Source organism: Macaca thibetana, chromosome 6 (genome assembly GCF_024542745.1).
Source record: "Macaca thibetana thibetana isolate TM-01 chromosome 6, ASM2454274v1, whole genome shotgun sequence".
NCBI classification, from domain to species: domain Eukaryota; kingdom Metazoa; phylum Chordata; class Mammalia; order Primates; family Cercopithecidae; genus Macaca; species Macaca thibetana.
This window is the reverse complement of record NC_065583.1, coordinates 97,558,967-97,584,286: the sequence shown is the minus strand read 5'-3', so window position 1 is coordinate 97,584,286 and position 25,320 is coordinate 97,558,967. Positions and strand designations below refer to the sequence as shown.

General features: G+C 33.7%; 1 protein-coding gene across 1 annotated transcript in view; it reads right to left on the bottom strand.

Moving 5' to 3' along the window:
- EDIL3 (EGF like repeats and discoidin domains 3) overlaps positions 1-25,320 on the bottom strand; it is a 456,634-nt gene that overhangs the window by 23,040 nt on the left and 408,274 nt on the right. The gene's annotated exons all lie outside the window — the stretch shown is intronic.

Genomic DNA, 25,320 nt, shown 5'->3' with positions numbered 1-25,320 from the left:
ACCAATTAATTTTATATTAAGCTGATTCATCTATTTGTGCAGGAGTTTTGTTTTTTTTTCTTTTTCTTTTTTTGTAACTGAGATAGAACAGATGTGGTTGGGCTGACCTTCTTGAGATTGATCACTACCTGCCAGAACTTTACTTTATAGTTTAATTTTCTGATTTTATTGGTCATTTCAATGAAAATAAAAATAACATTGTAGCTGTGTCCACATCAGGAACAAAAATAGTATTAGATTTTCACAATGGAACATTAGTAAATCCTGTTTCCATAAATTTTAATCAATTCACTAATATATAATTGAGTAATAGTAATCATTATCCAGTGAAAACCTCCCTTTAGAAAACAACAATTCTAAAATGGTTGAGGAGGAAGGTAAATATTCTTCAAAAATGCAGAAGGATTAAATACATGCATTCCTGACTTGTAGAGTCTATGCTCATAATGTGTTCTTTTCTGCAAAATACATACTTTAAAGGGCATGAGACCCATGGAAATTCAGTAAGCATTAAAATCATCAAAATGTAACTGAAATGCAAAAGATAGGAAACATTTTCATCAAAGAATACACAATATAGAATAGTTCGATATTTTCCCTTTTTTTTCTCTAATTCATTCCTGCATATTTTTTTACATCTTATGTAATGCTAATTTTTTAAAAATCTAGAAAACTTTGTTTTCTATGTGGACAACTCTTGTAAGATCTTTACCTTTTATGTTTATGTTCCTTGATCTACGGTTTCCTCTGTCTTCCTGCAAATAGCCACTTACTTCCACCTATTTCCTATGACTAAGTGCCTTGCTACATCCTTGATCTTATCATCTTTAACTGTCATGATCCCACGTGTGATCTTGGTGCTTTCAACCACTATGTCCTTTTGTTTCTATTTCAGGTCCTCTATCCTGTGAGATGTAAGGTAGCCACAAATAGATAGCCCTGGGTCAGATACAGGCCATGGATGAGAAGAGAGAGCTGGAGAGAATGCATAGCTTAAGGTCATATTTAGTGACACAGATGCCCATCAGCAAAGGTGTGAAACAGTTTCCAATGTGTCACAGCCTGTGAATATTCAATATTTTTGAATTTATGTGAGCTTTTTGTTAACTTTTTGGAACATGTATTAAAGACTTTAGGCTCAAGTTGCATGATGGATTAAGACAAAAGACCACCTTTAATGCTCTATTAAAACATTTTCAAAAATCAAACTTTCTGGCTATTTTTCTAAACATGTATTATATTATCTAAAATTTCTTGTGTGTCCAGCAGTAATGCAGGATGGCAAAATTACGATATCCTGGGAAGGAAATGGTTGATGTCTCACATTATGCTAAGTGTTTTCTTGTATGTCCTCATTAATCCTCCCAATAACCATGCAAGGTAGGATATTAATTACACTTTGCAGATGAAGAATTTAATATCAAGATGTAACATAATATGGTGTGTGATCCCAATATAGATATTGAATAAAGGAATATCACAGATTCAAATCAAAGGTCCACCATACATAGAAATTCTTAGAAATCACTCATTCATTTTCTCAGTGAGTGATTACTCATTGATCATTTATATCTTCACTCAATGATTTCTTTCCATTCTCTGTGACTCCTTCAGAAATTTCTAAAGCATCACCACACTCGTCAAACTGACAGCAATTTAAGTCAAACAAAAACAATCCTGGATTTATAATATTAGTAAAGCCCTGTGTTTTATCATGAATTTCCTCTCTGTTCTTCAGCTGTCTGGGCTTTAAAATATAGATTGCTTTTGCTGTCCTAAATCCAAACCTAATTGAGCGCAGACAGCAGGGCAAAGCTGCTCTTCTTCAAAGTGTTCTTAATGTTGCTGGCACTCAATAAATGGAGAAAAACATCTTAAAGAACTGAGTCAGTGTTTTGCTATCACAGGCAGCAAACACACAGGAACTCAAACAGTGTCACCAAGAATATGATCACCTCCAGGATGAATTTCCTCAGGTCCTAAACTTCTATAAGTCTTTAGCTAAGATGATGCATTGAGGAGTTTTCTAACATGCCCTTTTCTGCCGTACTTTTTAAAGCCAGCTGGGTTTCCTGCTGGGTGGAGATGTTTTCTCCCTAAGTTGTGTGTCTTGGCTCTTTCCAACAGGTATGTTTTTCTCCCACTCTAACTGCTCCCCTTCTGCAATTTTTTTTTTCTATCTAGAAATGTTTTTCTTTTTTGTTCCAGTTAAGCCACCTTCTCCACTTAAATAGTCAGCAATCTGTTTAGAGCTGGATTTTGTCCTAAAATTTGCTACATTAAACTTAGAGTACTAGGCCTAAGCAAACCTTCTTTCAGTACAAAAATAATCAGCAACTCACACTGAACATGAGGTTGCTGACAGAGGGCATGTACAGAACTCACCCTGAGAGGCACTCAGACCACATAACCCCAGAGTTCAGCATGCCGAATGATTCCAGAAAAGCTCGTTCCTTAGGACTTAATAGTTGCCCCTGGTCTAGGACCACTCTGCCCTCTTGAAGATCTTCAGGGTGAAAGTCGAGCTGCAAATATGCTGGACAAAATACCTTCTGGTCTTTTAGATCCTCACCTCCACAAAGTTTGGCTAAAATAGGGCAGACTAGGCAGACTAGGGCACTGAGCTGGCTCACGGGTAGATATTTGGCTTCATGCACTGACTGCATGCACTTCATGTCTGGATCTGCCTTAAATGTGTCTTACGTGTAACAGGCACTCAACAAACGTTTTGCTTAATTGAGTTGGGACTCATTCTTATGTTCTATGGACAAGAACCAGTTCATGGCTATGAATGTCACTATGTATCAGAGCAGAAGATGCTAGCTACATTTCTCTAGTTTTTCTATGAGGATTTTTCCTTGACACAGTGTCAAGGAAACACAGTGTCACTGTGATATCCATCAATTTTTACTGAGGAAGGCAAGTAGCAAACAATCCTCTCCAATCTTAAGGAATTTGATGCTAAGAGTCAGCGTACTCTAATGGAACTGGGTGGTTTGGGGTCCCAAATTGGCTCAAGGATCTTGTACACACTACTTTATCTCTCTACCTCCCAACTTCCTGATCTGAAAAGTGAGGGTAACAATTCTCACAGGACTTTATGAGAACAAGATGAGATAATATTTATCGTGTGTACAAAAGTAGGTATAGCAATATATAGACAATAGTAAGTATTATGGAAGACTTTGGTAACACCATGATATAAAGAAATCTGAGGGAAAAATTTAATATTTGTTTCAGAATATCTTGCTAGAAGGAAATGGAAACAGGGAAATGGGTGACTAGATTGTTCTAGAAACAAGTTCTGGATCATAAAATATTTTGTTTACCATCTCAGGATACATACAAAAATAGTTATTTTACCTTCACTTAAAGTTGACAAATTTTGAAAAACCTGAAATTCCCATTTATGAGTGAAATGGTTAACTAAAAACAATGTAACGGGCTGGGTATGGTGGCTTATGCCTGTAATCCTAGCACTTTGGGAGGCTGAGGGGCAGATGGTTTGAGCTCAGGAGTTCGAGATCAGCCTGGGCAACACGGTAAAACCCCACCTGTACAAAAATTACAAAAACTAGCTGGGCGTGGCGGCATGCACCTGTAGTCCTAGCTACTTGGGAGGTTGAGGTGGGAGGAGGGCTTGAGCCTTGGAGGTGGAGGTTTCAGTAAGTCAAATTGTGCCACTGTACTCCAGCCTGGGCAACAGAGCCAGACATCATCTCAAAATAAATAAATAATAAAATAAAATAAAATAACAATGTCTATATATTATGAATCTCTATTTAAATACTGATTGTGATGCAATGGAGATATAGCTCTAAAGTAATATTAAAAGATAAAATAGATTCCAAGTCTTATTGAGTTACTTATTTCACTCTAAGAATGAAAAACAAGAGGGGGGATACTTAAGGAGAGAGGATTAAATGATTCAACAGTAAACAAAAAAGTATGGCATGAGAGTTTTGTGGGAATATAAACTTTTTTGTTGTAAAACATCCTGTAATGTTTTGGCAAAGCATAAATATTTTTAGAGTGTGTCTAACTTAGACAAATGGCATAGAATTCTGTGAGCATTTGTTTGAGGAAGTTAAAGATAAACTTCATTTCAGACATCTGCACAGCATTCTGATCACAGTTCCCTGGAAGAAGATGGGGCAGACTGGAAAATTAAGTTGATTTTCATGGAGACATTCTTGAAGGGGTAAGGACAATGAAAAGTGATACAGATAAATAAGTGTGCGAGAAATGTGAACACAGGCCAGTTTCATCACAGAATTTTGCCACTCAGTTGCATCTAAAATGCTCTTATTTGTGCCTTCATATCATGTATTCTGAATTGTGTATTTTATGACTTCATAGAGTTTGTAAAATTAACTCATTAGACAGAAAGGACTTTGAAGCTAATATGGTTAACTAGCACAGTATTTGAAAACTGATTTATAGACAAAGTATTTAGATAACATTTGATTTCGATACAGAATGTTTTATCTTAACATTACACAAAACAATTGTAGTTAGTCCCAGTTACATTTAAGGCACATAATTAATGGTACCTGGTATTTGGACAACATTGCTGGTTATCAGATGTTGGCTACACTTGTAGTCCAAATTTGCAGGCCAACTAGTTAACGTGATTAACCATCTGAAATAATCAGCTCCTGTATCTGATCTGATCCAGTTCTGATCTAAAGTTCGGAATCCTTACAATATGATTGAGGCCTGATAACATAAGCATTCTAGGACTCATTACTGCATTCTCCCCTTTACTAAAAAAAAATTAATTTTCAATAACATTTTAAAACATTTAAAATAGCAACTGCTTTTTCATGTAATACATTAAAAATACAATAACTAAAACCAAAAACTCATACCATGAAATAATCTGTCAAAAGATGAAGCTTTCTGTTGTATTGGTGTGTTACGGTATTTTTTTCACATGTAAAACCATGTACAACACATGTATGGTACAATAAACAAATGTTCTGAGCTCAAGTGATCATTCAGTGAGTTTTGTAGGACACCTGGCATATTGTAGACATTCCAAATATACAGGAATCATCTTCCTGAATACAAAATTGAGATAATTTTGTACTTAACAATTACCTGTAATTACAACATGAACAGTGCCATATGTCAATCTGAACTACAACCTATGATTGTGGTCAGCTTATAACTATCAATTTTTAAAAGAACTTATTTAGAATCATGCAAGCAGTTCAACCGCACATTTTTTACTGAGAATGGGAGGTAACATGATAATTATGAATATTTTATATTTAACATTTTAAATTTTAATTATCTTTTTCATTATAAGATACATGCTCTGTAGAAAAATTTATTAATAGAAAGATTAAAAAACAAGTCTGTATTACCATGAGCTATAATCAATGCTTTCCTTCCCAATTCAAATATGTTTCCAGACAAATTTGTTATTCTTGGCATTTGAAAAAAATACTATTTGTTACCAGATGTTGGTTATACTTTTCACCCATATTTGCAGGCAATTAGTTTACTCTTTATTTCTCAATATTTCAATAGTAATTATGTCATTAAAATATTTTTATATTTTCTATTTTTAATATATATGTATTTATTTATACCTAGTACATCATTTTAAGGAGTTACTACAATCATTAACTTATTATAAAACATTTACTCCCTCCACCTTCAATTTTTCTATTAAAATTAACATTCTCATACAATCATAGTCCTTTCATCCTGGGCCACATATCTCTTCATTTCTACAGCATAAATTCAAATAATTAAGGTTACTTGGTCAAAGGAAATGATCTTAAAAATAAACAAGAAAAGGCCTTTTGAACATAAAAGTTATAAACACATATAGTGAAAGTTTTAGTTGGTGCAAAGAGATACAAGGAATTTGCATTTGAAATGAACTATAATTCTACTATACATAGTTAACTCCTGTCAACTTTTTTATATTCATATTTTTAGACATTTCCTATTACCATATATCTTCATAAAGTTAGCTCATATTAGAAAGGGCGTGGTGGCTCACTCCTGTAATCTCTGCACTTTGGGAGGCTGAGGAGGGCGGATCACATGAGGTCAGGAGTTTGAGACCAGCCTGGACAGCATGGAGAAACCCTATCTCTACTAAAAATACAAAAATTAGCCAGATGTGGTGGCAGGTGCCTGTAATCCCAGCTAATGGGAGGCTGAGGCAGGAGAATCACTTGAACCTGGAGGGCAGAGGTTGCAGTGAGCCAAGATCATGCCACTGCACTCCAGCCTGGGTGACAGAGCTGGACTCCGTCTCAAAAAAAAAAAAAAAAAAAAAAAAAAATTAGCTCATATTATACATGCACTCTTACAATTTGTATCTTTTCATTTACAACGGATATTTTTACACCTAAATAATAGTAATTTCTAATGACTATATAACATTCCTTATTGTATGTGCATGAATGAATATGAAAATTATTTAACCAATCCCTTACTGATATTCATTTAATTTGTTTCCAATTCTTTTACTATTGGAAGAAAAACAGCCTCAACTCTCACGTGTATTTGTTTGCCCACTGGTGCAAGTGTTTCCCTATGGATACTAAGAACCTGGCATTTGAAATGTGATACACATTGTTTCATTTGTCTTCATAAAAATTACACTCTTCCATCTACTATATAAAATAACTCTTTACACACCAATCCCATTTTTAAATAAAATTTTACATTTAAATACATTTTATTTTTAAAAACAATTGATATATAATAATTGTACATATTTATGAGGAATCTAGTGATGTTTTGATACTACAATGTCTAATGATCAGATCAGGGTAATTAGCATATCTGTCAGTTCAAACATTTATTATTTATTTTTGTCGGGAACATTCAGAAACCTCCATGTAACTATTTGAAACCATATAACATATTATGGTCAACTATGGTCATCTGATGGTGGTATAGAAAACTAGAAATTATTTCTCCTATCTAGTTGTAATCTTATTTCCTTTACCAAATATCTCCCTAACCTTCCATCCCCTCTAACTTCCCAGTCTGTAGTATCCTTTGTTCTACTTTTTACTTCTATGAGATCAACTTATTTTAGCTTCTACATAAGTGAGAACATATGTGCTTAACTTTCTGTGTATTTTTGACAAATTGAAAAGTGGCATTTTTACATTTAATTTACATAAATGTCACTAAGTGGCATTTAATTTATACTTTCTTAATTGTTCAGTGTCACTAATTATATATACATATAGTCTCTTTCATGTTCTTTGTCCATTATCTATTGGATTAGAAATTTTCCTGTCGATTTTTAAGAATTATTTATATAGTATCATATATGGTTTATTATATTTGTTGCATTTTTTTTTCTAATTTGCTATGTCACTTAATTTTATTTTTAGCACAAGTTTTCAATTTTACTATACTTAAATGTACCAGTTACTGTTTTTGTGATTGCATATTTTTGTATGGCTTAAAAGATAATTTTCTTGATTAGATCAGTTAAATCTACAATTTTCTCTGAGTTTTCCTTTCAAGTTTGATTTTATTCTTTCTTGTTCTTACTGAACCCCCTTGGTTTTATGTGTATACATAATGTGACATAGGATCACAGTATATATATATATATATAGTCAAGAACAAATTTTTTTTCAACACTATTTGTTTTATAATCTATTCCTTCTTGCTTTATCCCCCTACCTGAGTGATTGTTTCAAGGTTTGCTCTTTGTTATAGAAATTAATAGTATTAATCATCATCCACCAGGATACATCTTGATAAAGGTTTCTTGTATTGCTTTGGACAGAACGATGTTGGTGCATTCAAGCTGCAGACTGTTTTCTAGGAGAAGACATGCTCAAAAGGTTTTCTTGAGTTGTATTTTAAAGTGTTGCTTCTGCTTTATTTGGTGTCTCGTTCTAGAAGGCCAGTTGTCCAAAAGCTGAGTTTTTATTTCCGAGGGGTTTTTTTGGTAAAATTTTTCTCACTCATCCTTTTCACTTATTTATTTATTTTTCTCTGCATTCTCAGAGAGTTTCTCCATTCTTTCCTTAATATTATAGATTTATTTTTGATAATGTAATTTTAACATACATTTTAATCTATATTTTGAAACATATTTCAGGGAAATTGGAAAAATACAGCAGTTCCCTCATTTTATCAGCATTAATCTTACCTTCTCTATTATTCCTCTATTATATCATAAAGAAGAAATATCTTTTTTTTTTTTTTTTTTTTTTTTTTTTTTTTAAAGAGACAGGGCCTTGTTCTGTCACCTAAGCTAGAGTGAAGTACATGATTATAGCTCATTGCAGCCTCAAACTCCTAGGCTCAAGCCATACTCTTGCCTCAGCCTCCTGAGTAGCTAGGGGCTACAGGCTTGCACCTAATGCCTGGTTAACTTTTTATTTTTTGTAGAAGGTGCCTTGTTATGTTGTCCAGGTTGGTGTTGAACTCCTGACCTCAAGCAATCCTCCACCCTTAGCCTCCAAAAATATTTTCATATATGCTCTTGAAATTTAGTTGTTTTTTCCATAGAGTATTTCTCACTTAAAAAAATTTTTTTTCATACCTTTAGAAAAATCTCTATCCTTTCCTTGATCTGCACACTTAAAAGATAGGACCTATATTATCTTGTTTTCCCTTCCTTTACTTAACTTGAAATGAGAGAGCAGTCCTGGTGTTTGTCACATACCAGTCGTATAAGCTCCTCTTTGTTCCTTACCATCCATCAGGCAGTTGCAAGAATTTCTTGGACTTTTTACAAATGCCCAGCAGACATTTAGGCAGTATAGCTTATCTGGTCTAAAGCACAAGACTCTCCTACTTTTGCCGTTTTCCTCTGAATAAAGAAAAGTTATTTTATTTTCTTAATAATCCAAAATCCAAAGCTTTCTGCTATTTTTTTTCATTCAATGGAGATTTTGCTGAGATAACTGAACATCCATTGTTTATTTCTCTATTATATAATTTATGTATTATCACAATATTGTCAATCTTCTCTTGTGAAAATGTAAAATCACAGGGGCAGACAACTTGGTCCATGTTACTTGGCATGTGCCTGGCCTACATGTTTCATGAAATATCTACTGAATGAATTGTTTCATATTTTTGGATTAAGTGAGCTAATGTATCCAATGTGTATTCTATTCATCTTTGTCACATTTGTATTACTAAAGGTTTATTCTGTCTGCAAATAGGAATGGTGGGGTGTTAGGAAGGCAAGTACTGACTACAGCAAGAGGTTTCTGGTTGTGGCAAAATGACCAGTGAGCCTCTAGCCTGCGGTGCAGGCTCTGGGTCTTGGCCACTGCTACTCTGATTCAGATGTCACAGTTCACACACTGTAGTGACAAGGAGACACTGCCCAGAGACTGGGAAGTTACCAACAGGCATCCCAATGCACATAAATTTGTGCCCATACTTCAGGATGATGGGAAGGGAATGAAAGTCTGCAGCAATCATGACTCATAAGTTGAACGAGTAAAATAATGTATGTGATTTACTCATAACCAAAATATAGGAACATTAAAAATCAGGTATACTTTATCAGCTCCAGGGGAACTTTCCAAATATAGTTGTCAGCAGTGTTTGAGAAAACTCAACCAGGCTTCACTAAGACTCCATGTATACAAATAAAGGTCCATCTATCAAGATCTCATTAAATCTCAAGTAAGTTTAAAAGGTTAAAAACAGCCAAAATTATAAACCTTATTAATAAACTCAATTAGAGTTAATAAAATGATGTTATAAAGATTAAATATAATGCTCTTGCATTAAGTCATGGTATATTTTTTAAAAGCTTGCATTTGCCTTTTTTAAAAAACGAACAGATCTTTATAATATCCTAAATGCATTTTATTTTGAAATTGTTTTGAAAAAATAATTCTAAAATAATTTTAGTTATAAGTAACTAAAATTGGCATCAAATTAGGCTAATTCCCCAATTTCTTCAAGACCTATGTCAGAGGGAATAAAACATGTTTGAAGAAAAATATAAAACACTGGAAACTTTTAGGGAAAAGAATCACACTTTTCTTATTGGATTACTGAAAGTGACTTTCTGCTGAGTTCATCAAAAACAAAATCACCCTGGGAGAGCAGAATTAACATATCTTCTTTATTTGCCTTTCTAGCCTGATTTTGATTAGTCTGGGGACTTTGGCTTATTACATGAATAAAAAATTCAGGGTGGTGGTTAATTGAATTAGTCTATAATTGATAGGGTCATTATTAATTGGTTAATGGAGATTGAATACAAGTTTTTGATCAAAGAGCATAATGATATTCAATAAAGATTTTTCAGATACTTTAATTACAGCAGTGACAATGCACAAATGAAGTAGAAAACACAGACAATTATCAGTAAATCATTTGCATGTGATTTAGAAAACAATTACATACTTTTAAGTAGGACCTGAAAGAGTTTGTTATTTAGTGCTTTTTGATAGCACAGTGTGAATGCTGTATAGGTAGGCATTGTGTCAGCATCTTTTGGATAGCCAAACACTCAGTGAGCTGGTGATCACACTCGCATGTACTTCAAGTAGCTACAATTTAGTTGATTGTTTACATGTGTAAAAACTATCTGAATATATCTTTGACAATTACTTTACTGAATATAATTTTACACAAAGCATTATATTATGTATAATCATTATATAAAGACTGGTGTTTCCAAACATAAAACATCTATATAGTAATTTGTGTGTCTATATGTAGAACTACATACATTTTATTCTGTAACAAATAAATAAAACTCATAAGAACTGCAAATATAGGTTGGTGCAAAAGTAATTGCGGTTTTGATCATTAAAAGTAATGAGAAAAACCACAATTACTTTTGGATCAACTTAATAAAACATCCACAGAGTAAAGTATATTGTAATAGCAAATCATGCTGCATATACTTAATATTAGGAGGCCCTTGACAGGAAAACTGACAGAACACACAATGTATTTTTGTGCTTTGTGCTTGCTGGAGGAGCTATGCATTTTATGTGGATATAAAACTTAATCATTCTTACAATTTGTAAATCGTCCACAGAGTCCTTTATGTGATTTTGTTTCATCAGACCATGTGAGCCTTAATTCTAGATTTTTTAGTCTTAGTTGGATATGTACATGTTTTATGGTGATTGATTTTTAGGCTAAAACAAAAACAACATTCCAAAGAAACCCAGATGTAAATTTTTTCCCTTTGACCTTATCAAAGGAAGTGGGAAGGGGCATGGCCTCGTAGAAATCAAGCAGGAGGTAAATGCTTCAAATTGCTTTGGGAAAATGTGCCATCAACGTCAGCAGTGGAAAAACAGCCCAGGTCAGCAGAGAGTTCTGAAAAGATTGGAGAGGAGAGGAGAGGGAGATGACTCAGCAGGAACAGAATTGCCTGCGGATTCCAGGGTTAAGAGCCACTGACACAGAAAGTGGACTGCCCCAAAGGATGACAATTAAAAAAATTTTTTTTGTTCAAAGGTCAGAGTATACATATAGTAGGAATAAAAGAGATACGAATTATTTCCGTTTAAATGCATGGTCCGTAACACTGTCAGCATTGTATTTGTATAAGAAGAGCAATGAGGCTTCAGCAGATCTGGCAGGTCTATCTAGTTGCTCAGCACTTCAGTCATCATAAATTATACTTGTAGTCTTAAAGAGCCTCATTAAAAGTCATTATTATAGACTTTCTCATTGAATACCCATAAAATCAACATATTTTATCTACTCATATTAATTAATTTATTGTGTGTGTGTATATATATATATATCTTATCTATATTCTTCTTTTGTTATTGATGCTAATTTCCATTTGCTTTGTTCCCAGTGGAAATAAGGAGCAGCTGCTGTATTCTTAAAACTCCAATCTCACCCATCTTTTCCTTTAGGTCCTAATATCTATTTCCTTAATATAGTACCAAGATCTTTTGAGCTTAATAAATGGTAGAGTATAGAACCAGATGTTGAATGCTGATAAAATCTAAATATAATTTAATGAGTATATTTTAATTAAGTCCTACAGTGTATGATGTGGCCTGGGTATTTCTATGATGAAGCCAAAAAAACATATATGGCTATAGTTATAAAGTTCTGACTTGAATATAAGGTATAAACTTTCTTAAAATATTTTGTTCTTGACTTCATGTGAGCAATAAGATGCTTAGACTTTACTTCTTTTGAGAAATGGCCTACATTTAAGGGACTCATATATATGCCTGTCTCAGAAATTATACAAGGGCTAATTTCTTTCTGCACTCAGCACCAAATAATCTCATATTTTAAAAATCACAGTCTTTAGCTCTAAAACTATTCATGCGCTGTACTTTCTATTACTATAAAATAGCTCATAAACCACAATCTTAAATTAGGTATGGAATTAATAAATCACTTGAAAGAAACTCATTATATAAAACTTATTTTTTTGCATATGTATTCAATATTTTACAAAATTCTCAAGTTATAGCTCACTTAACTGAGGACTCGTTTGTAGATTTACATAAAGAATTTTATAAGACACCTCCATCTGTTGAACATCTTTTACATAACTGTCTTTGATATGTGATGGGAGACTTTAGTCTCAAAGCTGCTGACATTTTAAACATAATTTGAAAAAAAATCAGATGTGACATCAACAGGAAATAGAAGTATAATTCCTTTTTTATATGATATTGTAAGAGTTTAAGGATCCTGAATTCCAAAAATATTTTTAATGAAGTTCAAACACTGACTTTAACACAAGAGGAATCTTGTAAAAATTATTAGAATGACACTAAAAGTATAATATCAGAAAATTAATTAACAGTGGAACCAATCAACATGGAGGCATCAGAACAAAAAGAGAAATAAAAAACCATTCTCATAAACAACTCACCAGATACGTCTGAAGCTTCTGGCTTGTTGTATTAAAAGAGGTTATTTTGACATGCCTTTCCAATTATGAATAAATCTGTTACATTTCAAGAAATGCTAAAATATCTATTCGTTTAGGAATTAGAATATAAGCTATGACATAAAATTTATGTTAAACAGAATCACTATAGGCTCAACACAAATGACTCCTGAAAGTCTCCCTAAGATACTCAGAACAGAGGTTACACACATATATATATATATACTGCCAGATTAATATTCCATATTTTGAAAAACATGGCCTTGTGTTGGGATGCATTACTTCTAACTCTTTCGTAGAGTAGCATTTTGGCGGGCGCCTGTAGTCCCAGCTACTCGGGAGGCTGAGGCAGGAGAATGGCATAAACCTCGGAGGCCGAGCTTGCAGTGAGCTGAGATTCGGCCACTGCACTCCAGCCCGGGCGACAGAGCAAGACTCCCTCTCAAAAAAAAAAAAAAAAAAAAAAGTAACAGACAATGACATAAATTGTCATGTTGACAATATGCTTCAGGAACCAGAAATATCCTTGTTGTTTGGGAGATTGAAAGGTAAACTGTCAAGACTAATTCTGAAATAACACTTTTTTTCTGGAAAGCTTTCATGTCACAACAACTAATATGCTGTATTTTCAAGAGGGAAAACATAATAATAATCCAACAATAAAGCCCAAGTATTAATGAATGTGTCAAACACTTATACACTGAGAATGCTTTTTGTTAAAGACTTTTTAGCAGATACATTGTATTAAATTGAGAACTTTCCCTCTTCTATTTATTTGCAATGAAAATTTTAAATCATGAATAAGTGCATTGGATTCTATGAAATTATATCTCTCTTCATATTAAGATAATCATGCAGGTTTCTTTTTTAGTTAATTAAGACAAAACCAACACCCAACCAACCTGAGAACTGTGACATGGACAATACCTATGTTAACCCTGTTTAGCCTGTCCTTTACTTCTCCCCACCAAGGATACTCAATCCTAAATTGTTTATTGTGCCCTTGCTTTTTAAAATATAATTTTATAATTATGAATATACTCCTACATAATATTTAGTCTTGTCATAAAAATTATAAAGAATTTCATACAGGAATCTTCCGGAACTTGCTTTTGAAACTCAGTGTCATATTACTAAGATTCAACTAAATGTTTATTTATAAAGTTACTTTATTTTTACTGCACCATAACATTCCATGTATACATAAATGACAATATATTTATCTCTTCTCCTGTCATTAATATTTGATTGTTTCCAGTTTTTGGCTTTTAAAATCAGTGTGAGGAACATTCTTATACTTATCTCTTGGTAAAGATACTCAAAATTTTTACTTGAAAATGTATCTAGGAGTAAGATGTTTTTGGTTGATGAGTATATGAATGTTTAACTTAACAGATAAGAACAATTTTCAAATATGGTTTTGCCAATTTGTGCTACCACCATCAAGATAGCTACATCCTTCAGCTTTAATTTCCTAACTTGATGATTACCGTTAGAAGATATTTTAAAGCGAAAACATTTTATGCATTTCTGAAATAAATTTTCCTTTACTAGAAAACATATTTAAATTTTGATGTATTCTATTTACTAATATTCTATTAAAGACTTCTACATCATTGTTCACAAGGAAGATTCTCAATCAATTTTTTTTTCTTGTACCCTCTTTGTCCACTTTTGGTGCCAGGAAGTCGTGGTTTAACAAAAGAATTTGTGAAGCTTTACTCTCTGTTTCCTGTGGAGTAGTGTGTGTAACACAGAGAATATATATTTTCTGAAAGCTATAAAGTCTAATTCGATATCTTTAATTATAAGTCTATTCAAGGTTTCTTTTCATTTCGTTTTCCCTTGCTTTTTCTCTTGAACATATACATGGGTTTTCAACTTCTCTGAGTAAATTTTGGTAATGTTTCTTTTACTATAACAATTTTTACTACATTTTAAATGCATTGGCATAAAGATGTTTATATTAATTTTTTCCTACTTAGTCTATATTTCAGCCCAGTTTTTCACAGTGAATATTTTGTCTTTCTTTATTCTCTTGGATAATTTTGTCAACATTTTAAACATTTCATTAGTTTTCTTCAAAGAACCACCTTCTAAACCTAGAACTGAAAGGCGATTTCTTTTAATGAATAACAGATTTCCTATTCCCATTTGCAGCAAAATTAAATGCAGGGTGAAATTCTGGAAGAATCTCCTTAAAATCAGATGGCAGGTATCATGTTCTAACCACCTCTTGTCTTAAACACTATACTGAAGACTTTATATAAAACAATAACAAGAGAAAAGAAATAAGCATACACAATGAAATAGGAGATCCAAAATTGCTGCTGTAAGCATATGATATAATAGAAAAGGAAAAGATTACAAACACACTTTTCAATGAATAAGATAGTTTAGCAAGGTTAGTTGATACAAGATTGTCATTGGAAATCTGTAACATTTCTATCCACTAGGCTTCCAAATAGAAAATGTAAATTTTAGAAACCAATTCGCTATAACAACAAATGTTTTATGGTACTTACAGAATGGGCACCTACACAGAGATTGAAGTCCTTAATAAAAAACAATTTTAACACCTTTGAATAACTTAACAGAATACCTAAGTAAATGAAAAGATATAACCTATGTCATAAATGAGAAACCTCAATATAAAAAAGATATCAATTTACTCTAAAAGTCAGCATATTTAAAAGCAAAATTCCTTCAGAATTTTGGAGAAATGTGCTAAACTGATCTGAAAATCTATGTGAAAAAATGAAGGCCCAAGAAAAACCCAGACAATTGGCTGCATGGCTGGTGGTGGCAATAGGGTGAGGGACTATGCCACTTAAGATTAATCCTTAAAATAAGTAAAACTATATGATTAAACAGTGATACTGTCATAAGGATAGACAAGCAGAAAATCATAACAAAACAAAGACAGAGACAGGATCATCTGAAAGCTTGGTATGGATTGGAAATAACAGAACAACCCAATGGAAGTTGGACTTAATAAAAGATGCTGCAGAAATTGGCTGTTTATACAGAAAATGAGTCCTTCTTTTCACCATCTCCCAAATTAAATCCCAATAGGCTAAATCTCTTAAATGTAAAAAGTGAAACTTCAAGTATTTCAGGAGAAAATATGAAAGCTAGCATTTGTGACATGAAGTAGAAAGTAATATTATAGCAAAACATAAAAATGACACATTTTACTATATTAAAATGAAAATTTCCATACAACTAAAGCATAGTAAACAAAATCAAAAGGAAACATGGAGCCTGAGAGAAGATATTCTTACAAAAGTCCTAAGAACTATGATAAATCGTTACAAAGGCAAACAAACCCATAGAAAAATTACAGACAAGAGAGACATAGGTAACTCAGACAGTCTGAAACTCTCTGTAGGATGAGATATAAAGGAAAAGATGACAAGTTTCACTAGTAATCAGGGAAATACAAATTACAACAGCACTTAGATTCCATTTCACATCCCAAACTTAAAAGTTCAACAATACTAAGTGTTAGGTGTTGGCGAGTAGATAGAGCAAGAATAACTCCCAGGCACTGTTGATGAAAATCCAAATTGGCTTAACAACTTTGTAGGACAAATTAGTAATATTTAGTGACATTGAAAATGTACATAGCCATTGATTCAGGAATTGCACTCCTAGACATATTTCTGAGATAAATTATCACAAGGGGACATATATAATAAACTTGTCTGTAGCATTACTGTTATAGCAAATAATTATGAAAAGTTATAAAGTCTATGAACAGAATTGATAATGAAATGGGATTAAAATGAATACAATAGAATTATGTGTATCAACTAGGAAAAATCTCAAAAATATATTATTGAACAAATATGAAAACATTAATGTAAATGAGATAATAAGTTGCAGATGAATATGAACGTTTATATTTTTTAACTTTAAGGTAGTATAGAAAGGTACCTCTGGTAGCTGCATAGACATTGCTATCATCACCTTTTTCTTCTAACATTGCCACCAACTGTCCCAGGACCTCCTGGAATGAAGGCAATGGTGAGGTCTAGATTGGACATATAGGGGCTCTATTGCCTCAATTTGACTCTTCAGAGGTCAAGAATTCTCTTACCATTTATGATTCTAATGAATACAAGAACCATAAGTTCCTATGCAGTAGCCCCAATGGGCCAGGTAACACAGCTCAGAAATTTGATGACATTCATGTCCTGTAGGGCATACTCTGACCACTGAGAAAAGAAATTGGAAAAAACCTAAAAGATAATATTCTGCTCCCTTCCCACCTCTCATTCTAACCAGTAACACCAATGCACAGTGAAACCCTTGAGACCCTCTGGAGACTCTGAACAACTCAGCACCTATGTTTTCTGGTGAAACTGTAGCTAGTTCAATTACGCACAAACCTTTTACCTATTTTCTTTTCTTTAGTTCTGCATTCTTACTGACCTGGGATTGTGCCATCTAAATGATACTTAACTTCAGGTGTTTAACTTCAGGTGTTTGTGTGTTTTTTGTTTTTGTTTTCTATGGGCCCTTTGGCTAACACAACTATTTATAGAGTATTGTTTATTATTTACCATAAAACTGCAATGGAAGCTAAGGCAATTAGGTAAGAAAATTAAATAAAAGGTATCTGGATTGGAAAAAAGTAAATCTATCTTTATTCAGATGGCATGATCTTGTATATAGAAAATCCCTGTAATCCCAGCATTTTGGGAGGCTGAGGTGAGCGATTACAAGGCCAAGAGATTGAGACCATCCTGGCCAACACTGTGAAACTCTGTCTCTAAAAAGAAAAAAATCAGCTGGGCCTGGTGGTACACACTTGTAGTCCCAGCTACTCAGGAGGCTGAGGCAGGAGAATTGCTTGAACCTGGGAAGCGGAAGTTAAAGTGAGCCAAGATTGTGCCACTGCACTCCAGCCTGGTGCCAAGAGTGAGATTCTGTCTCAAAAATTTATAAATAATAATAATAATAATAAAAAAACAAAACCTCAAAGAATCCACTAAGAAATATTAGAACTAATAAACAAATTCAATGAATTTGTAGGACACAAGATCACTATATAAAAGTCAATTGGTTTTCTATATCCTAGTGATGAACGATCCAAAAATGAAATTAAGAAAACAATTATACCTACAGTACCACTAAAAAGAATAAATGTGAGGATAAATTCAACAAAGGAAATTCAAGACTCATACAGTAAAAACTATAAAACATTGTTGAAAGACATTAAGGAAGACAAATAAATGAAAAGATATCTCATGGTTGTCCGACTGGAAGACTTAGTATTGTTAAATGGCAATATTCTCCAAATTGATCTACAGGTTCAACATATCCCGAACCAAATCTCAACTGGCTTCTTTGCAGAAGATGACAAACTGATCCTGAAATTCATATGGAAGTTCAAGAGGCCCCAAATAGCCAAAACAATCTCAAAAAAACTCCACAAAGTTTGAGGATTCATACTTTTAAATTTCAAAACTCACTAGAAAGCTAGAAAATTCAACACACTGTGGTACTGGCATTTAAATATAAATACATGTATATACATGCTTGGAAATAAGTATGTATTTGAAATAAAAATGGGACAATGTTAACTTATGTTAAATTTGAGTATTATATCATTCTCTGTGCATGATTACAATATTTTTGTAATTTAATAAAACAGTATATTGTGAACTCCTGGGAATGGAATGAAATAATCTTCATATTTGTTTTTGCTTCTTAAATATTCAGTAGGCGTGAGGAGGGATAGAGTACTTTAAGGTGTCAGTCTAAATTTTCCCAGTTAACACTGACACTATATATTTAGTTTCTGGGTATAACTTAAAAACACTAAATCTGTGAACACAAAGTAACCAATGATTAGCCAACTTCTGAATATTTTTAAACAATTCTGCTAGCCCAGAGTACCGTAACTTTAGGCCAAGCAGAAACTAATATCAGGACTGTTTAAAATCAAATATCTTTATTTTTACTTTTTGTATTTCACATGACCTCTTTTTATTATCATTTTTATTATTACTACAGCCATAACTAACATTAAGCCATTCATTTTAAAGATGACTTTGCCATCTGTCAGCTTAATTCATTTTGTATTACTTGTTTTCAAATTTCTACATTTCTGCTGCATCTGGCACAAAATAAACATGGCAAAAAATATGAAATACCAATTGAAGCTACAATATTTCATAATTTCAAAAGTAGGTTTTCTAAAATGACAGATAGACCTGCTCTAGTATAGAAACTATATAGAATTATTTCCCATCAATGTTATCATGTTCTTAAGTTTTACCAAAAAAAAAAAAAGAAATTCCAACACATGTGATTTAAAGATTTCTTAAAACCATGAATAACAGTATCAAAATTTGATGAAACTAATTAAAAAATATTTATTGGCTTCCCAATATGTTCTTCCACTCCCTCCCAGCTTTTCTTGTATGGCATAATGCCTAGGACAGAGCTAGATCTTCAACAAATTTTATTTTGTTTTTATTTTTCCATTACTGAATGAAGCCAAAATTAATATATCAATTAATAACTTAAAATTAATATATTTATATTTGATATTAATTTGAAACTCAAATGTAAGCGCTCTATGCATTTCATTAAATAGCCTCTTCCCATTTCCTCAATTATTCCATGGCAAATCTCTCCAGTTTCTCCTCCCAGGCTTTCCCGAATACTCCTGTCTTTGTTGAGAATTTTGGCTGTTGTCTGTAAATATTTCCTCCTTTTTCTGAAATTTCTAACTCATATTTAAGGGCATAGCATGAGGATCACATATTTTTGTAACTCCTTCCCTGGCATCCTCTTTGTAGTAGAGTTGACTTCTTTTTATATCTCTAGAATAAGATTAATAGTAATTTTGTGTATAATAATAATTGGATTGAATGCTTATTCATCACTAGGAAATGAATAAGTATTCACATGATTCATCTACTCATCCTCTGAGTCAGTTTCTATTACTGTACAGTTTTACAACTCAGGGAGCCTCAGAGAAGCTATATGGCTTTTACAAGGTCACAGAGCTTGTAGGTGACAGAATAAAGATTTTCCACCCAATCTATCTGATGTATGTTTGGCCACTGTGCTGAATTGTTCAGGTTGGACCCTACAAACAAGCTCCTGGTAGATGGGGCACAAGTGGAAGCCAAGCTTCAGTCTGTGTTCTGTTTCCTAAGTTGTACACTCTTGAGTGGCTGAAATAGCAGCCAGGAGGAAGGGGATCCATTTTTCTCATGGGTCTCCCCCAACGGAGGTACTTTTTGTAACTTATTTGCTCCAGTGAAAAGCCTTTTTATAATTGTTTCAAAGGAACCATATGGGTTTCAGGGAGGTTCTAGAACCTTTGCTCCCAACGACCAGTTTATAGTCTCTTTAGCATATCCTTCCACTATAGGATGTATCACATTGTATCTGCAGTAATCTGCTTACAAATGTTTGTCCTCTGCTAGATTTCGTGCTCCTTGAGTGCTACAATCATGTTTCTGTAATCTCTGTATTTTTAAAACTTACTGCCAAGTCTATACATATTAGGTATTGAGGAACATGCTTATTAATTCGATAGGTTGACAGATGAAAGGAAAGAGATTGGATCAGGAAAAGAAGTTGAAGTTTGTTTTTTAAAATATAGCAAGATCAACTTTTCTTCATAAACAGCAAGGGAAAATTATGTGTAAATAGTCAAAGAAATGTTTGAGTGAAGAAAAAGATCTCCTGAGACCAAAGTTTTAAGGTGGAGTAGTAAGAACTTCATGTTATACTCCATGACACTGTGAATTTGGCAGCATCGAGCCATACAAACTTTGTCAGGAAAAGATTAAACTTAACAAGAACGACTTTAATGTCTTTTCAGTAATGCACAATGAGGGAAAGGTCCCCAGATTCAAAGAGAAGTAATGAGAACCAAAAACTCAGGGACAATCTGACTAGTGGAAGGACAGGGGCTTTCTTCTTTTCTTTTCTTTTCTTTTCTTTTCTTTCTTTCTTTCTTTCTTTCTTTCTTTCTTTCTTTCTTTCTTTCTCTTCTTTCTTCCTTTCTTTCTTTCTTTCTTCCTTTCTTCTTTTTCTTTCTTTCTTCCTTTCCTTTCTTCCTTCCTTTCTTCCTTTCTTCCTTTCTTCCTTTCTTCCTTTCTTTCTTTCTTTCTTTCTTTCTTTCTTTCTTTCTTTCTTTCTTTCTTTTCTTTCTTTCTTTCTTTCTTTCTTTCTTTTCTTTCTCTTTCTTTCTTTCTCTTTCTTTCTTTCTTTCTTTCTTTTCTCTCTTTCTCTCTTTCCTTCTTTCTTTTCTTCCTTTCCTTCCTTTCCTTCCTTCCTTCTTTCCTTCCTTCCTTCCTTCCTTCCTTCCTTCCTTCCTTCCTTCCTTCCTTCCTTCCTTCCTTCCTTCTCCTTCTCTCTCTCTCTCTCTCTCTCTCTCTCTCTCTTTCTTTCTTTCTTTTTCACTGTTCATTCAATCTGAGTTTATATCGGGATAAAGAGCATGGATGTGACAGCCAATAACAGCCTACAGGAATAGGAATGGGTTAAGACAGCCAGGTAAGAAATGGATAGATAAGGATCTAGGGGCAAGTAGAAGAAATTAGTAGAATAAAAAGTCTGATGCCAATTTGCCAAGTAAGTGTCAGAATCAGGAGACTAAGAAGGGGTATGGTTTGGATTCTCTTGCTAGGGCTGGAAAGGTAGTCTGTGCAAATCTGAACCCAACATTGACTTCAGGCCAGAGGAACAATGGACACAGGGCAAGAAAAGGAGGTTAAGTCAGGGCAGTTGGTTGAGAGTGTCTTGGGAAATAGGATGTTAAGAATGAGTGATTAAATTTCAGGGACCCAAGAGTGACAGAAGTCAGAAGAGATGCTACAGAAAGTTTCAGAAATGAAAGAAGTCCAGCAAGGTATACTATATAGAGTATGTGTGAAACAGAATACAGTGTGTGTGAAAGAGAGGATGTGGGATGGGGAATATAAGGGGTTCTGGAAATATCTGGCATAAAACAACAGGTAAAGTTCTAAGTACACAGATACTATATCATAGAGCAGAGACATGGGCATAAGAGTATGTCTTGTCAGTGTTTGGATTCTTTTCTTGGCAAACACTGGTGAGGTTAAATTTGGGAAAGGATGGAATATCATTCAGGGAATCAACTGGAAAACCAAGTAGGGTTGTGGTCCAAAGAAATAAATCAATAGTGTAGCAATTAAAAGCTACATATGGTGACAAAGAGAAACAGCAGTTCTAGTAATGCCTGGCTCAGGGTTTATATGGCAGGGCTTTAAATGTCCACTGTCTAGGACTCTGGGAGGTGAACCTGAAAGTATGCATGAAGTACCCTCAGCATTGGGGCTGGAAGTTTGCAGAGCAGGAAGCCAGGGAGATCATTATGTTGAATTCTATCTGTATGAACCAAGATCTGAGGGTCCAGAAAGATAGGCTGCTCTGGATGTCATCTGCTTCACCACTGTTCCTGGCACAAAATACAATCCATTCACACTCAGCCCTGCCTAGGACAGCTTAGGTATTTTGGTGAAAGAGAGGGGAAAACAGAGCTTACCTTCATGGAAAACACACCAGAGCATTAAGCCAGAATAGCATATGCTACACGCATGCACACACACATATGCAAACACACACCACACACACACACCCCCCCCATAAACATGCATGCTGAACAAGCATGATATAATTTCTACAGTGTTTTAATTTCATTGATTCTCTTTTCAAACATTCCCTTGATTCCTTCTTTTTCCCATTCCAGCCTAAATAAAAGGAAAAATACAGGAGAATGGAGAAGACTCTTTCTGCTTGGTGTCTCTAGATTCTTTTTCATGCCAATTGTATGCTATATTTCCTTGTCAATTGATTACACCAAAGGAAAACAATCAGAAATAAGTATAATCAAAACCGCTCATGACCAATATGAGGCATTGCACTAGATCTCTGTTCTAGCATAATGATTTCTCTAGTTTAGCAAGTCTTGGTAAGGCATACCTGCTGGAAAAAAATATGTATATTTTTGTATAAAATTTTGTTTGGATAAAATATTTTTTAAAGACTCCAATTCTTTTCTTTGCTCTCGGTCATAAATATGAAATGTTTACACTTAATATTTTTTAGTGACAGAATTTAATTGAATTTAATTGTGGTGTCTGTATGTTGGTGCGGTGCCTGGAAAGCTTTGGGAAATGGGTGCTTTTTGTACACTAGAGTAATAAATAAGGCCAAACACCCTCTGTTCTAAAATTTCTTGCTTATCTCTGTTCCTGAAATCAAATTTGGGTACAAAGAAGAAACATTCACAACTTGTCTTTGTAAAATAAGTAAATTGGCCTTGATTTTATGTCTGTCTGAACTCTCTTGTTGATTGTTTTATTTATTTTGTCTAGCACCAGCTACGCTAGGTAAAATTATTTTTAAATTCACTATTTTTATTTACACAACTTTAAATCTGCTTTTCATAGTTGTGTGAATAGTTTTGTGTTGTTATTTCATATATCAAGTTCCGACTTGCTTTGGGTCACTCTGATGTTGGAATTCATGCATTTTTTACTTCTAAGGTTTACAGTGAAACATAAAATTTCATATTACAAAGTATAGGGCTGCGATGTAGAACACAAAACTAAAATAAAAAAAATACAAGGTTATTTCTTACTGAGTAAAGTGAAGGAGAGGTTAAGTATCCTGATTTAGAAATAAGCATGTAGACAAAGTGTTCAGCCCACTTCATTTAATCTAATAAATAAAAACGGTAAAATTAACAAACCACTTCAACAATACAAGTTAAAGCAATAGCTAGTGTAAAAGAGCTCAGTCATCAAGCGATCCCCAATACTTGCAAAATTTCTTAAACTCTTGTATATTGATAAAATTCCAAATAACCAAGATGTAGTTTATATTACCAAGTTTCTTTCATCATATGCTTTATGGTGTAGAACTAAAACTAGCAGATATGGGTTTAAACTTGAATTTGTTACGCATTAGCTTGGTGACCTTAAATTAACTAACTTTCCTGAACCTCAGTTCTAAAATGAGAGGCATTACTTAGAAGAGTTTTGAGGCGCCTTTCCATTTGAAAATCTCGGCACTTCATTATGCTGCATGTTAATTGGTAGCAACTATCTCTGTTTAATTTGTTTTTATACTGTATTTATCCAAGCATCAATCCAGTATTTATTGAGTGTCTACTCCGTGCTAGGCACTCGGGTTACTAAAATTTTGTTGTGGGGTCTGGGTATAGTGCGAGAAGCAGACTTGTGTATGTATATATTATAGCACAGAGGTGGGGCCCCCCAAGGCATAAGAACAAAATACCTGTAGAAGGGACAGCCAGCAGAGTCCAGGTGAACCTGAACATTGAAGATTAGTAGGAGTTAGACAGTGGAGAAAAGAGGAAAGGGCATTCAGACCAGGAGAAGTGCACTTGCAAATGTGAAATATCTTGAAGGGACTTTATGGTTTGGAGAAGAAGGAGAATTTCCATGTGGCTGGAGCACACAACAGAATAACCATGGGAGAAGGAGGCTGGAATGGAAGGTTTGAGTGAATTTGGGAAGGGACTTTCTCAGTAACGAGCCACGATCAGGAAGCTAAGAAAGTTACAGTCTAAGAAATGGAGATTTTAACTTAAATGTGCCATATTAAAAACAAAGGTCATTGGGTTTTCACCATGTACTCCACTTGAGCAAATCCTTCAACCTCTCTGGACTTTAGGTTCTTTGTAAAATGTGATCATTTGACTTTCCCAGGCCTTCCCTCGAGCACCATGTTTCTGTTTTTCAGTCTTCTTATGTTTATCTCTAAAACTGCAGATTCTGGTTATAAATTGCTATGCAAGCTACCCCATTTGCAAATAGCCTGGTTTCTCCTTGTTTCAGCCTCAAATAACCTAAAAGTCTATTACCAACACATAATTTGTGAGACTGAAAGAATGCATTCTGGTAACATTTTATACCTTTTTAAAAAGCAGCATGCCTTCCTATGGTATAATGTAAATTTAAATATTTTGATTTAGCCAGACTGCCAAATAGTTGTCAATCTTTACTTTCTGGTGATATTAGTATGCTGACTTTTTAATGTTTACTGTTTGTCAAAATATGTAGCCAATTTTTCACCAGCAGGAGAAATCTCCTACATCACCTTTTAGGTGTGCTAAAAAATGCAGCTGCTAAAAATCAATTTTCAATTTCTGAAAAGTGCAGATCCCGTGTGTATCTGTGGCTTATATTTCAAACAGCATTTGCTGCTTACAGCTTAATCTTTTAAATGGTCACTGCAATTTTGCCTCATTATCCATATATATGTCCAGTATATGCAGACTCATCATTTGTGTCCAAACCTCTGTTATCTTTGCTGTAGTCTCTGAGGAGGAATAGTTACATATTCAACAGAGACTGAGAAAGATAATGTAAAAATTCTTTTTCATATTTCTTTGGGTTAAAAAATCATTTTGCAGCTGATAGGATATATACACACAC